This window comes from Sus scrofa, chromosome 7 (genome assembly GCF_054392235.1).
Source record: "Sus scrofa isolate SSC_HxYL_T2T_F1_AM1 chromosome 7, Sscrofa_HxYL_maternal_Yorkshire_Landrace_v2.0, whole genome shotgun sequence".
Taxonomy (NCBI): domain Eukaryota; kingdom Metazoa; phylum Chordata; class Mammalia; order Artiodactyla; family Suidae; genus Sus; species Sus scrofa.
Window position 1 is genome coordinate 78,482,082 of NC_139389.1, and position 14,792 is coordinate 78,496,873.

Sequence of the window (14,792 nt, forward strand, 5' to 3'; positions counted from 1 at the left end):
GAACACGGAGTGAGAAATGAGGATGGAGAAGTAAGTAGGATAGACCATAAAAGGCTTTATGTAAGATTTAAGGGAGTTGAGGCTTAGAACCAGCTTAGAACCAGTCATAGAAATGGGAGGGGAAGTAAGGGAAATGGTTCTTCTTTCCATAATCTTCTCTAAAATACAAACACACACATTTTATATCTCTCAGTGGGAAAGAAGTTAAGGATCCCCATGTAAAGGGTTGGTTTCCTAGTTGATGTTAACCCATATTCCTTGATTTGTTTAAATAACCACTGTGGTAAACAGCTAATACTTATTGTATTATTGTTATGTTACAGGCAGTGTTCTAAGAACCTTATAGGTATGATTAACAGTTGAGATAACTGGATGGATAACCTTTGGAAGTAGTTATTGTTAGTATCCAAAATTTACAGATAAGGACGAAGAAGTAAAGGGAAGTTAAGTGTCTTGCTCTAGGTCAACACAGATACTAAGAAGTAAAGATTTTTAAAAAGGGATGGAGTAGTTGCTTTACCTTAACTCTCATAGAAGGTAGGCTGGCCATTGATATTGAACATGAAAAATAAAGACTATGCTGATAAGTTTGCTTTAACAGTGAGACGACAAATTGTGTATGCAACTTATACCATGGCGTAGAGTACAAGCTTAGTGAATGGGTAAATTAAGATTTTACCTGTTGAAATTGATGTAATCACAAACTCAGCAATTAAACTTCTTCTATAAGGGGAAACTTTAACAGGATTTTTTTTAAGTCAGGGGAGCCATGGAAACTAAAAAAGTGAAACCTGAATCCAAACAGATCAGGAACCAGTAAGTCAAGGCAATGTCTGGTGCCTCCATTTTCCTCACTTTAGAAAAAAGTTACATTTTATATCACCGTATTAAAGTGTTTAGAATTATGCACCAGACAACCATTTGGAAATAGTCTCTGTTATAATTCTATAATTTGAATCAAATAACTTCTAAGTCTTCATGCATTCAATACATGTATACCATTTACTCTTTAAGAAAAGTGTTTTTGGTTGTTTGACACCAGCAGATGGCACCCTAACAAAATAATTTGTGTGCCATAGGTGAACTTTTCACAGTCCTCTTACAGGCAAATGCAAGGGCAGCTCACTAGATCTGCACATGCAGAGAGGAAAAGAAAAAACCAAAGACAAGACTTGATCTTTTTAAGTCAGATAACTTTGATTCTGGGAGGAAAAGGCAGAAAGAATATTTTTCCAATTATTCGTTATTTTGCAAAGACCTAGTTAGTTGGAATCATTATTGTAAAGGAACCCTCCATAAACTTGCATTAAAAACCTAAGTAGGATAGCTAACATGATGACATGGAAAGGAATAAGGTGGACTGATACATTTTCTAGCTGAAAAGTATCTGGAGAACCAAATACTCTTTTTGATTGCTTCAGCTGTCAGAGATGACACTAGAGTTTCATTTTGTTTGGTTTTACAGTTTGAAAAAATCTTAAACAGAAGTCTGCACAGAAGCTACTTGCCACAACACCCATTTTAGTTTCAGTCCTATTCAGTTTGAATTGTTCCATTTAGATAATTGGTGTTCGAAGGCCCCCTTTGCTATTTAGGTGTTAATCTTTAGCGGGAATACAAGATATCATGTCAAGATCATGATAAAGCATCAATAAGGGATGAGTATGTTCCTGTTTGGGGAGGAGTCAGGGTAACCACTTTTTCTTTCTTCTTCATCTTTTCACTTAATTCCAGGTATTTAAGTTAAGGAATCAACCAAATTTGCAGTTTGCCTGTCATTTTCTTGTCTCTGCAAAGCATAAAGACCCACGTTATTAGCCTTTTTACGAAGTCTTCTCACCTGCCTCAGTCTCCCACCAGATAATTCTTTCTTCTATAATGATATCAGCTTATAATTAACTTTGCAAGAAGCTGTAATAGAAGAATCAAACTCTGGTTGGCTCTAAGATGGAGGCTCCAGGTCTCAGGCAGCAGCAGCAACATTCTATAATCAGGATTTGTCCACATTCCTTGAGCCCCGCTGCAAAGGAGGAAGAAGAACATGGAGGGTGGGGCAGGGCTGATCTCAGAGCAGGCACAAGATGTGGCCAGTTCACGAAGACCACTGAGAAGAACCGCAGCTTCCTCATTGTTTCTCTACCTCCCCAGTCTTGCTCAAGAAAAGGACTGAAATTTAATATATAATTCTATTCTCTTTAAGACCTGGACTGAGAAGAGAGAAGGGGTAGTAGACAGCACAATAGGTTAGTTTAGGGATAGGTGTGTGGAGGGGAGAAATCAGGGTGATTTGCTTGCTGAGAAGACAGAGTGGTTCCTGGAGGCAAAGCCTGCTCACGTGAAAAAAGAAGCCTACTTCTACCAAAGCCTTGGCAAGCAAGTGATGCTAGCACTTGGAAAATGAACCACACATTGAAGGGAATGGAGCTCATCGAGTTAACAACCTGACTTGCTTGTTCAGCTGTAGACTGTAATAGTTAACATTTATTGAGCGCAAACGGTGACTTGAGGACTCCTCTAAGCATCTCACATATATTAAATGATGAATTAATTAAATGCTTATAATAGTCCTATGATCTTGGTGCTATCATGTATACACTTTAAAGTTGAGGAATCTGTAGCACAAATGCTTATACCCCAGATCATTCAGGTGGTTTGGGTTCACTTTTAACCACTAATCCATGCCACCTTTCTACTGATTTTCTCTGCACCTTTTTTGAGTACTGAATTTATCCTAGGAGAAGTCTATACCCTACTTCTACCACCACTGTCTAAATAAAGATGGAGAAGGACTGAGGTTTTATACAGCAAAAAGAGAAGGTGCTTTTTCTTAATTTTGGGGCAGTGGAATTTTCTGGGTTGATAACAAAGCTCAGCACTGCCACAATTTTTCATTATTGGGAAATGTGGTTCAGCTGTCCTGTCCCAGAGTGCCTAGTTAGCATAGCAGATCTGTCAGCGTCTGCATAAGGGGAAAGCTTCCACTCCTCAAGAGCGATATTAAGGTAAGTGTGTTTTGAGTGTTTTGTTTGTTTGTCTGTTTACTTTTATTGAAGTATACTATACATACAGAAGATGCACATGTCTTACGACCACAGTTTGAAACATTTTCACAAACTAAACACACCCATGCAACTAACCAGAGTCCACAACAACAGTCTGAACCCCAGCACCTCAGAAGCTCCTCTTGGACTCACCTCCAGTCATCATTCTCCAGGGAGAAACTCTATCTTGATGTCTAACAGCTTGGATTCATTTTGTTATACTTCCCCCATGAACAGAGTCATATGTTTGTTCTCATCAGTATCTGGCTTCTTTGATTCAACATCCTGTTTGTGTGGCTATAGATTACTCATTCTCATTGCAGTATTAGTATTCCATGGTGTGACTATACCATAATATATTTATCTACCCTGTTAATTTGCATTTGAATTGTTTCCAATTCTTGATCATTATTAATAGTGCTCCTATGAACATTCTAGTGCATGTGTTTTTGGATTTTTTGGGGGGAGGGGCATGCCTGTGGCGTGCAGAATCTCCTGGGCTAGGGATCAAACCCTCACCACAGATCACCTGAGCAGCTGCAGGGACAACCATTGACCCTTAACGAGCTGTGCCACCAGAGAACTCTCAAGGTGTGTTTTGAGAGATTGTGGGAGGGACAAGAGAAATGCAACAGCAGGTAGAGACTGAGGAAAGGAAACTAGTGCTTTTAACACATGCAGGAAAGCCACTTTAGAATCACTGGGAAGGAGTGGTCAGTGAAGAAAAGTACCAGGATGGTGTCAAGTCAATAAAGTCGGGGCTTCACTCCACACAGAGGAACTGTTTTCTAAGTGTAAGAGAGAAGGGTCATCAGTTGAATCTTCCACCCCCTTAATGACTGTGCTGGTATTTTACGTGGGAATCACATCTGGGAACTCTTTGGCCAAATGCCAAGTTATTGGTGCCATTGGTGAGTCTGTTCTTCCATCAAATAACTCTTAATGCCGCCGGTCCCGCCATGTAACTCCTTGATCCATGAAGAGGAGACTTATGCCTGTTTTCTTCACTTTTTTTTCCTCCTCGGTCTGCCAAGATGCAGGTGGTTTCTGGGTCTTCTCCTTAGCAGCTGTCTTTCACAACTCACCTCCCATCAGCCCAATTTGTTTTCCCACTTCATCCTAAAGTACTCCAAGGAGGGAAGCTAACACAAACCATTAAAGGCAGAAGTTGGGCAACTACAGTCATTAGCTTCTCTAAGTTTTCCCCCCTTCTGTGTATTATCACCATCAAGGCTAGGCTGATGTTTAGCAAAGAGCACCTGTCAAAACAAAAGAAGAGTTTCACACCTCACAATTTTAAGCCCCAGGTAAGAAACTCAGCCTGGTGGATCCGCAAAGAGGAAGGCAGGAAACCTGAAACCTTAAGACTTGAAGTAGAGTTAAATGAGTTTCCTCTGGGTACCAACAGGCTTTTGTTTAACAGATTAAATCCTCTTTGTTTCATTACAGACATCAATGCGAAAACAAACAGTGTGATCAAGATAAAGGCCTGGAGCAGCATTCTGTTTCTCTTTCTTCTTTTTCTCAGAGAGCTATCACCACCTCTCAGTGGACAGGCTTAAAGGAACTTAACTGGCTCACAGAAAATTGATGAGCTGAGCAGAGCAGGTGTACAGGAAAGCTCTGGGCTGCAGGGTTAGGGGATGGAAAAAGTGTGAGGCACTTATGTCCATGACTAGATCAAGTGATGAGGACAGGCTTCCCTTGCTATCTAATTAAATGTCTTTCTTTTCAAAACACAGTCTTTGATTTGGAAAGCACTTGAAAAAGATAAGACCTAGTCCTAGTGAAATTCAACAACCCCACAACTCCTTTTGGGGTTGGGGCAGGGGTTGGGAGTGTAGCTTTCCTGCTGACAGGGAGGATGGAGAGGGGAGGATGGAGACATTACAGGGTCAGTCACCAAAACAACAAATCTTGACCAGTCAGGGGATAGCAGTCAACTGAATTCTATCAGAGATGAAATGAAATTGAAACTGGTGTGCATTTCCAAGGCAATCCTTTCTATATTATTAAATTGCTTCTTTTATTGTTGTTAGACAACACTAACTCCTTTTCCTAAACAAAACATGGACGTTGTCAGCGTAACAGCTCCACTGAGCTGACAGAAGCTGGGGTCATCCATATACACATTTTAATTACCTCTTTTCACTCAGGAACATCATTAGAAGTTTATTATTACCAGCCACTATCTTGTGATCTTAATTGGCTTCCTTCACAGACGACACCATGAAGCCAATGCAGAAGCTCTGGCAGCCTCCCAGAGATAGTGACCAGATCAGTGACACTTTACACTGATACTGTCTTCAGCTGAATAACAACCACCAGTTTAAGTTTTAATGTTAGACATGAGGTGGAAGCTTCTTTTAACACCTGTATGCAGAGATGTTCCTGATTCCATGGTGTTGAAAAACACACAGGGAAGGAGCGACTTTTCACACACCTTTTCTAGAGTTACAGAGAAATTATCTATAGGATAGGAGAGGGGTATGCCAAGCAGCCGGTTATTCCCTGTAGTTCTCTTGGGTACCGGTAAAATGAATAAAAAAAAAAAAAAAAAAACACAAAAGTTTACTTACCAAATGGAAAAATCTGGATCCATTGACTCACAAATTAAATCTGCAACATGGGCCATGGTTATCTGGCTGCTTAAGATTCACAAAGTAGGAATCACCCTTAAATTAATAGTCTGCATTAATAACACTGAGCTTGAATCAATAATAATTATTAACTTAGTTTTCAAAGCACTTGCAGTCATGTCAGGGATAATGGCAAATTCTGAGGCAATCGGGGAGGAAAGAGAATGATTATTAAATAAGCATACGGTCAGGTTCTGTGGTAGATGGGAAAGAGGTCTTTCTGTGAGTAGAATTAGTATCTTTCTCTTTGCAAAAGGAAAACCTGAAATTTTAACGCTGAGGTTCACTCTCTGTAGGATCAGGCTGATGATTTCTCTGGGAACAAGGTTACTTGGACACCTTTTTATTACAGATAATTATATTGTTGATTTCTGGCCCTTTGGGCCATTGTTCAGACCTTTGTAAAAAAAAAAAAAGAGCTAATTCACAAATATTCTAACTTTAGGTAATTATCAAAATTTGGTAAAATTTTGAACTCCACTGAAGAGAAAGAAATCAGTTCAGAAAGCCACAAATATCAATGGGTTACTTATTCAGAATAATAATGCTTAAGAAGTTTATATTTTTATGGTTAAGATTCAGGTACTATTGATATTGTCAATATATTCCTGACTTATTCTTTTAAAAGAGATTCTTGTCATTCATCACGTTTAAGGGATACATCTACAAGCAGATAGAGCCTAGAAAATGGGTAGACTCTTAGGAGTAAAATTTTTCATTCAGGGAACTGAACTAGTGTAGAAATTAAGGTCTTTGAATAGAACCATCAATCTACTTTGTTCTCTCTCCAGAGTTTTGCTTATTAGAGTATTAATATATCTGCTTTCTTTATGGAGTTTACAGCAGTCCCAAACACCTAGGCTATTTTTCCAGGATTTGATATTGCATTTTTTAATAGCACTCAACCTTTTGATTATAGGTAACTGTTATGAAAATTTAAAAGTATAAATGACAAAAATAACTTCAGTTTATGGAATTCCTGGAATATGAATATAGGTCATATCGTGGTTATCCACATATAATTTCCACACCATATGTATAGGTTTAAATTTAAAAATGTGTCTCTTAAGATATAACATTGATATATTCCTTCTACAAATATAGCTGAATTCTCATGAGAAGAATCTTGAAATAAAGGAAAAAATGGCTGAAAAATTCAAATCACCATAAGTATTATGAGACTACACCCAGTGAAAGGCAGACTTATAAAATAATTCTTTTTTTTTTTTCTTTGCTTTCTAGGGTCTCACCCACAGCATATGGAGGTTCCCAGCAAGGGGTCAAATTGGAGCTACAGCTGCCGGCCTACACCATAGCCAGAGAAATGCAGGATCTGAGCTGCATCTGCAACCTACACCACAGCTCATGGCAACGCCGGACCATAACCCACTGAGGAAGGCCAGGGAACAAATCCCGCAACCTCATGGTTCCCAGTTGGATTCATTTCCTCTGCGCCACAGTGGGAACTCCTATAAAATAATTCTTTTCCTTCACTACCAAGCATAACCTCTTGGAGGCTCCACTTCTGTTGCTGGAATGATCATCTTTTGCCTACAAAAAAATCAACTGTTTCCTTCTCATCTTCATTTTTTTTTTGTTTACCTGATAGATTTCCTCTTTTAGGAAGACGTGAAAATTAGCTTTACATTTCAACTTCTTCACTGTATTGAAACAGGATGGTGAAAATACAGCTGTTTAAAACATACTGTGTGCAAAAAGGAAATGAAATATTATTTTTAAGAAGAGTTATCAAAAGCAGGGTGCCAATCACTCTTAGAAGCAGGGTAAAAATTACTTGCACTTCAATATTTATATTTATTATAAGGAAAAAGTTTTTTTTTTTGGTGGAAAGAAGGTGCAGAAAAGGGCACAGTATTAGCTAAATATTGTACCTTAGAACATCAGTCATTTCCTTCTCAATAGTACTGAAAGGGTCTAATTTATAAGTTTTTCCATCTCCCTGTTATGCTGGTTTGTAAGTTCTGACACTGCTACTGGTATGTTAATGAGAAGCTAGCGTTCCATTAAGAGAAAACCATATGCTCTGCTGCCTACTGTGAAAGAGAAAGCATGTAATGTGGCTGTTGCCTTAGTAACACATTAATTCATTTTGTCAGTGTTGGCACAGATCATTTCATTTATAAGAAAACAAGTATAATAGTTTACCACATCTATAATATTTACAGTGTTTCTGTTACAAAACAGTGACAAAATGAGTTTAAAAAATAGAGTTGGTATAATATCATTAAAATATGGAATTTGTGGTAAAAATTTCCCTATAAAAATGAAAAAAATAAAGATTGGTGTAAAATTTCTCTTCACAATTCTACTTAAAACATTTTAACACCAAACTGTTTGCTTTTTAGCATATTTGTATTATACTAATAACGTGCGTCTGCTGCAAAAAATTTAGTCCATGAAAAACACAAGTGCATTAACAGTTTTTAATGAATGCTAAACAAAATATTTCATACAACAGTTTTGTTAAATTACAACCATTATAAACCTAATCGTATGCTAGTGTGTTACTCATAACAAGGCTAAACATTTATCTAGTTTTATCTGTTCTTCCAGATGTTTATTAGTATTCTAGCACTCCTAAAATATTTAAATTAAGCCACTCCATTTTCTTATGTGAATGCATTTTGGGTTTTATTCACAGAAAACCTAGTCACATGTATATCTAAATAAATATAGTACACTGTATATGCTTTATGCACAAGTGATACTTAATGTGAATTGAGATAATCCAAACGCATGATAAAGGAGAGAAGTGATTAGAGAAAAGACAAGTTCCTGTTTATTAAGTCTGCACCTGCAGCAGGATATCAGTTCTACCCATCCTTAGGGTATTCCACACCTGTAAACACACATTCTTAACAACAAACATTTTGCATCTGTGATTTCACCTACCTTCTTTAACCAGTAAAAAGGGGCCTGTGTACAGGTAGCGAGCAACTATCATTTACCAGTTTATGTAATGATTCAAGTTTTATCTCATTTCAAAGGAAGCATTTATACATTTACATAACTTATACAAATGGGTGCAAAGCACTGCAGAGCTGGGCATCTAAGTAATGAATAGCCAATTATACTTTCAACATTAAGAAATACCTTCCTAAAATATCAGTGTTTAGTGGGTTCATCCAAAGCTTCATGAACCAAATGTGGGTGTTTTTATTTTTGTTCTCCAGACCATATTCACAGCAATGCTCCAAGTATGATGGGATTCTTTTAAATTAGAACCCAAGACCCGAGAGTACTTTTGAGAGTTTCCCTTATAGACCTGCAATGTGATTACTCTGGGAAACACTTTGGAAAATAAAATTTATGATTAGCTTTGATGAAAAAGACTTTAGTTTTAACTTCATAATATCTCTGCTTTGATATGAGTAAAATACTTTGAATGGCTACATCACCAGAAGAGAAAATATAACCAAACATCAATGTGATTTTATATGATGGGGAATTAAATGTCTCTGAAATGTAATCATATCACATTGACTCACCCAATAAAAGTAACTTAATGAAGTATTTTATCTAATTCATATGTTTTTACTTATTAGTTTGTGGTGCTTGAAAAAATAAAGCTGTAAACTTTTCAAGATCCTTCTTTCAACTCAAGCTATTTCTATCAATAAAACTGGTTTGTCAGCAGTTAAATGGCACCACATTTATGCTTTAAGTACACTAAATTATGGGTAGCTTTATGATAGGATTCACTGATTAGACTTACTATAAATAATATGATACATATTACTATGGCTTTGGGTAAATAAAAAAATTATCTTGTGGTTGATAACACCTTAAATTTTAAATTCCTTGATTTTAACAGTTTACTGTTACTCATCACCCCTCCATTAATTAATATGTTAACTAATGTAAGGATATAAAATAAGGTTATGAACTGGAAAATGTATATAAATGTATGTATGTTTATGTACATACATGTACACACATATTTTTATACTATTTATACATTTATATTTATAATTATATATTCTCTTGGTAAATAAAATCACATATTTTATGTCTGCATGATCCCAGTAAATTCTCTTATTATTTTCTCATGATGATTTCCAAAATCCACTTACAATATTGAGGAAAGAAAGCTATTGTGTCTACATGACTATGAAAAAAAAAGATAAACTAAAATTCACCAAAAAATTATTATGTTTAGATATATTATACTCTGTGATTAGGTTAATTATCCTTTCTCACTGGTAGATTCAGTTGTGTTTAATTTATTTCCACATAGAAATATGAGTAATACAGAATGAGTAATACATTTGTGAAGGTCAATGTCTCTCAAGGCCAACTTCATGTATGCATTTGTTAACATATTTGATTCTAAGGAGTTCAGTGCTGGAAATATTAAATTATGTTCTTCATAACTGCTTACCCACAATATTATAAAAAATTTCTTTATCTGTAAATAATATTTATTATAATCACTTTTGAAATATTCATGAAATATAATTAATACACATCAAGTAAAACTAGATTTATTTAGCTTTTTGGAGTAATTTGAAAAGGAGAATATAGTAAATATATATAAAAAGTATGACATTAAAATATTTTTAAAATGATACATGTAAAATAATAAATGCTTCATTAATACTTGTTGAATGAATGAACATAAAATATGTCAGCACACTTGCATTTATGCAAATACTCTTAGTCACATAGGCAATGAATTTATTATATAAATAAACTTATTGCTGGAGCATTTTGATTATAAGGGTGCTGATAGTGAGTATTTAAACTTTTGTGGTACCTAATCAGGCTTAGCTTTTGGAGTTACTCTCTTATGGAGTAATGTTTCAGTCCAGTTAAATTCAATGTGAATTTGCTAAATGTTGAAGAAGCGGGGACAGAATTAATGACCTCTCAGATTCTTAAGAATTTTGAGATTTGAACAGACAAAAATACCACTATTTTGAGAGGGATTAAGTAATGTCAGCTTCACTTTTATGTCTTTTCAATATTTATCACAACTTTTGTTTAATGACACATAATTCAACAAAAATTGGTCAGAAATTTCAGATGAATTCAAATAGCAATGTGGTAAAAACTCAATTTCCCTAAGGGGTGACTCATTTAAAATAAATGTCTGAATAGTCATTATTCCTGAATTAAATAGAGTGGCACATTTATATGATATTTTACAGTGTGAAAATTTTACTGTTTATATGTTTTATTATAAAATTAAAATAGTTGTACAATAAGACTAAATTTTAATAGATGTCAGATTAAAATCTTCTTTAATAGAAGATTTTGAGATGTAACTTGTCATTGTTATAATTTATTTAACATAAAATATGTTATATGAATAATAAACTTTAAATAGTTACAATAGAAAAAATTAGTCTGATGCATTATGGGAACTGAGACAGAAATATGTTAATATAAGAATAATGACATGATTTGAGCTGCATTGTTTTCTGGGAAAATTGAGAGCCTTGTTTAAGTTTGTCTTATTTATCATTTACTACATGCAAGAAAGATATAAAATTAATACATATGCTATTGTATTTTAGAAATATATGTATAGTATTTTACATTTTTCCATTAATTAATACACCAATTATTACTGGCTATTAACTCATTTACAACTATTCTAGTGATTAGATTATTCTAATGATGCTAGTCCTGAGATATTATTTTCTCAGCTTAACTCATTTGGTATAGGAGAACATATCACAACACATGTAACCCACACTTTTATGATACAATTAGAACATAAAAAGGCTTTATTTAGAAATATTAGAGCACTAGATAGTTATCTCATATATTTCTTTTTTATACAATTTTTTTCTACTGTACAGCATGGTGACCCAGTTACACATACATGTACATATTCTATTTCTTTAAGTTGACTTTAAAAGAACATGTTGGAGATAGAAAGTTTTCCACGTTGGTGCAAAGATTGTTCAAGTGTACACCATGGATTTTTTGGTTTTTGTCGTCATTGTAACTTTTGGTCAAATCGATAAGCATACCAACTTTATAGCAGTTTAGTATGGAGGCATAGTTGTGTGTGAAGACTGGACTTTTAACTTATGGGATCTTGTGTTGTAGCTAGTCCAGCAGCATTATTCTTTTGTTTGTTTGTTTTATTTTTTCTCTTTTTAGAAGAGAAAGATTCTTATGCCTAAAAAAAAGATTCTTGTGTGAAAAAAATGTCATAAAGAAAAGTATACAATGTCAAATTTATGTTATTCTCTAGAAGATAAAGTTTAGGTATATATACATGTAAAATACTTTTACCAAGAACTATATCCCCATAAACTACATCTTATTTTAATAACATCAAAGGATATTTTCATAAACAAAGGGTATATACTAAGATGTTCATGTTGGAATGGTCCAGTTCCATCTTTTATATACAAATGCTACTGGCAGAATTTTTACCATGATAAAATTTTCTAATTTGTTAATCAGTAAAGGAGAATATAAATTTCCTAATCCCACTCTATTCAAGTTCTTTCAAGGGTATTTTATTGGCCATTTTTACAAACTTTTGGTTATAGTGCTCATGCTGAAATGTTTTATTTTTAAGAATCTGATAATGCCACCCGAAGCAATAATAATTAGTTTAAATTTGGTGTATGAAGAATGCTAGACCCGTGGCCTCACTAGCAGGTTAATCATCAAACTTTGAAAAATGGGTTCTCTGTGTAAAATTAATATTCAGAAAGCAGCCAACTTTTTTTCTTCATTTTCCTTTTTTTTTGAAAACAGATCAATTCTGCTTGGTTCACTCATGCTCCTGGAAGGTGGGAATTTTGTCTTCTTTTGTGTGTTCCTCATGGTACTAAGTCACTGCTCATTAAATGCCTGATGACTTGAACTCAAACCCTGTGGTAGGTGAGTTTGTCTTTCCTTATAAGAGATGATATTACACCTTGGGTTAAAATATTTATTAAATTTATAAAATAATTAACTTCATAAAGTAAACCTAAACAAAATGTAATTCCCATTCTTGGTTGTCATATAGTAAATGTATAGGTATTTTGGCCATGATTGCTTTAGTCAATTGTCAGCTTATGTAAAAATTTAAATAATATCCAGTTGATTGCATATTAAAAGTTTTAAGAAATACCGAATGACATAATATGTCCTGCTAGAGTAGGAAAGTAATCAATACTGATACCAGATAATTTTCATAACATTAATTTTGACATTCAAGAATTCTTTTATATATATTTTATTCTCAGTGTTCTTCAATGTACTTATATCCAGTTACATAGGGAAGTTTCCACTCAATTGCATATCTAATTGTTGAGTTTCATGTGTAATTCTAGAAAGATTAAAGTATTTATTAAAGATTAGAATTTAAACACTGCTGGAAATTCAGAATTTTTGATAGTTTAGATTATTTATAGATATATCTAATTTAAAATAATTACAATAATAAACTTGTAACATTAAGTATAATATAGTTGGGGTGAGGAAGTAAATAAATCTATTTTGAAAATTATAAAACAAACTTATTTTCCTTTAACCTGTTTAATGTTTATTTTACTGTTACTAAGCCCACAATAAATTATTTTACTGAATATAATACCACATATATACAAATCTATCATTACTTACACAGTAATTCATTGAGATTATATAAGTTTACTAAAGTTATTTATTTAAGTTTACCCCTAAAACACAGTATTACCAAAAACATTACCATAAACCTTTTTAGAATTTTAGGCTTTATCAGGATGATAATGTGACAAATGCATACCACCTTAGTTTTGTAAGCCAAAGGTATTTTAGAAAGTCCTATCTTACAAATGATTACAAGCTAAAACTTGGAAAGTAGATTTGTGGAACTTCGAATATACTTTTTGGTTATGTATAATATCTTTTCCCAGATACTTTTCTCTGACTAACCATTGGTTGAATTTGAAAAAAAAATTAAATACAACCTTAAAGTACTTTAACTTCTAAATTCAATTAGTCAGATAGTACATTCTATAAAATATTGTAATTAAGAAGGAAGAGGAAGAAGCTGAGAGAAAGGAAGAGAAGGAAGAAGAAGGAAGTAGGAGGATGGACGAGGAAGGAAGAGGCAAATGAGAAAAAAGAGAGGAAGTGGGGATGGAGAGACTCCTAGGGGAAATGATTCCTGAATTACTGAACAAACGTTGAAATAGAAAAAGAAATTTAGAAGCACATATGTCTGTGAAAGAGATAACTAAAAGTCAGTTTGGTTCTGTGTTTAAAACTAGACAGCAAGTTGAGGGGCCAGAAGAATACCTCATCTTGCCCCTCAAAGGAGGAAGGAGATTGGAAGAAATGCCTGAGGCAAAGAGGGACCAACAGGTGGCACCAATGGATTGAGACAGTTGAGTTTGGCAAGTGTAGCTGTCAGTTTGGAATTGAGAAGAGAACAAGACTGCTGCATGGGACATATATTTGTCCTGAAGAAATATTAAACACAGAATTATTTCTCTAGTTGAGAGAAAAATAGGCAATTACAGTTATGCAACAAATAGTTATTGAGCACCAGCTAGATGCCAACTACTGTTAAGAGGCCCCAAAATTTAGTGGTGAGCAAATAGCCTCACGGAGTTTGTAGTCTAATGAGGCAAATAGCTAGAACTTTGCAACACATCATCACATAAACATTTAAGTAAAAAATCAGTGGTGCATTGTCTGGAGGAAATGACCCAGAAATGTGTTTATAATGCAGATGCTATACTTGTCCAGGGCCTTACTTCTCTGTGGAAGTGATATTTGAGTTGAGCTGGTATCAGATTAGGAGTGAACAAATTAGGCAAAAGCTGGAAGGAGAAAAATTGTCCAGGATAACCCTAAAACAGGAAAGAGTTTAATGTATGTGGAGGACTACACAAAGACCAGTGTATCCCAGAATTTTCTGAGAAGAGTGGTTAGACACAAGACTGAAGAAGTAGACAGGGATGATCAGGCGGAGATTTTAGGCAGTGTTAGGGGTCTGTGTCATAGAAAATGGCTGAAAGTTCTAAACTAATGCATTATTTCATTGTATTTGTGGTTTCAAAAAAATCACTGTGATTGTGTTTTGTAGACAGAATTCAGAGCCTGTTTCAGGTGGGAGGGACAAGAGGTGATAATGGAGGAACAGAGTGAA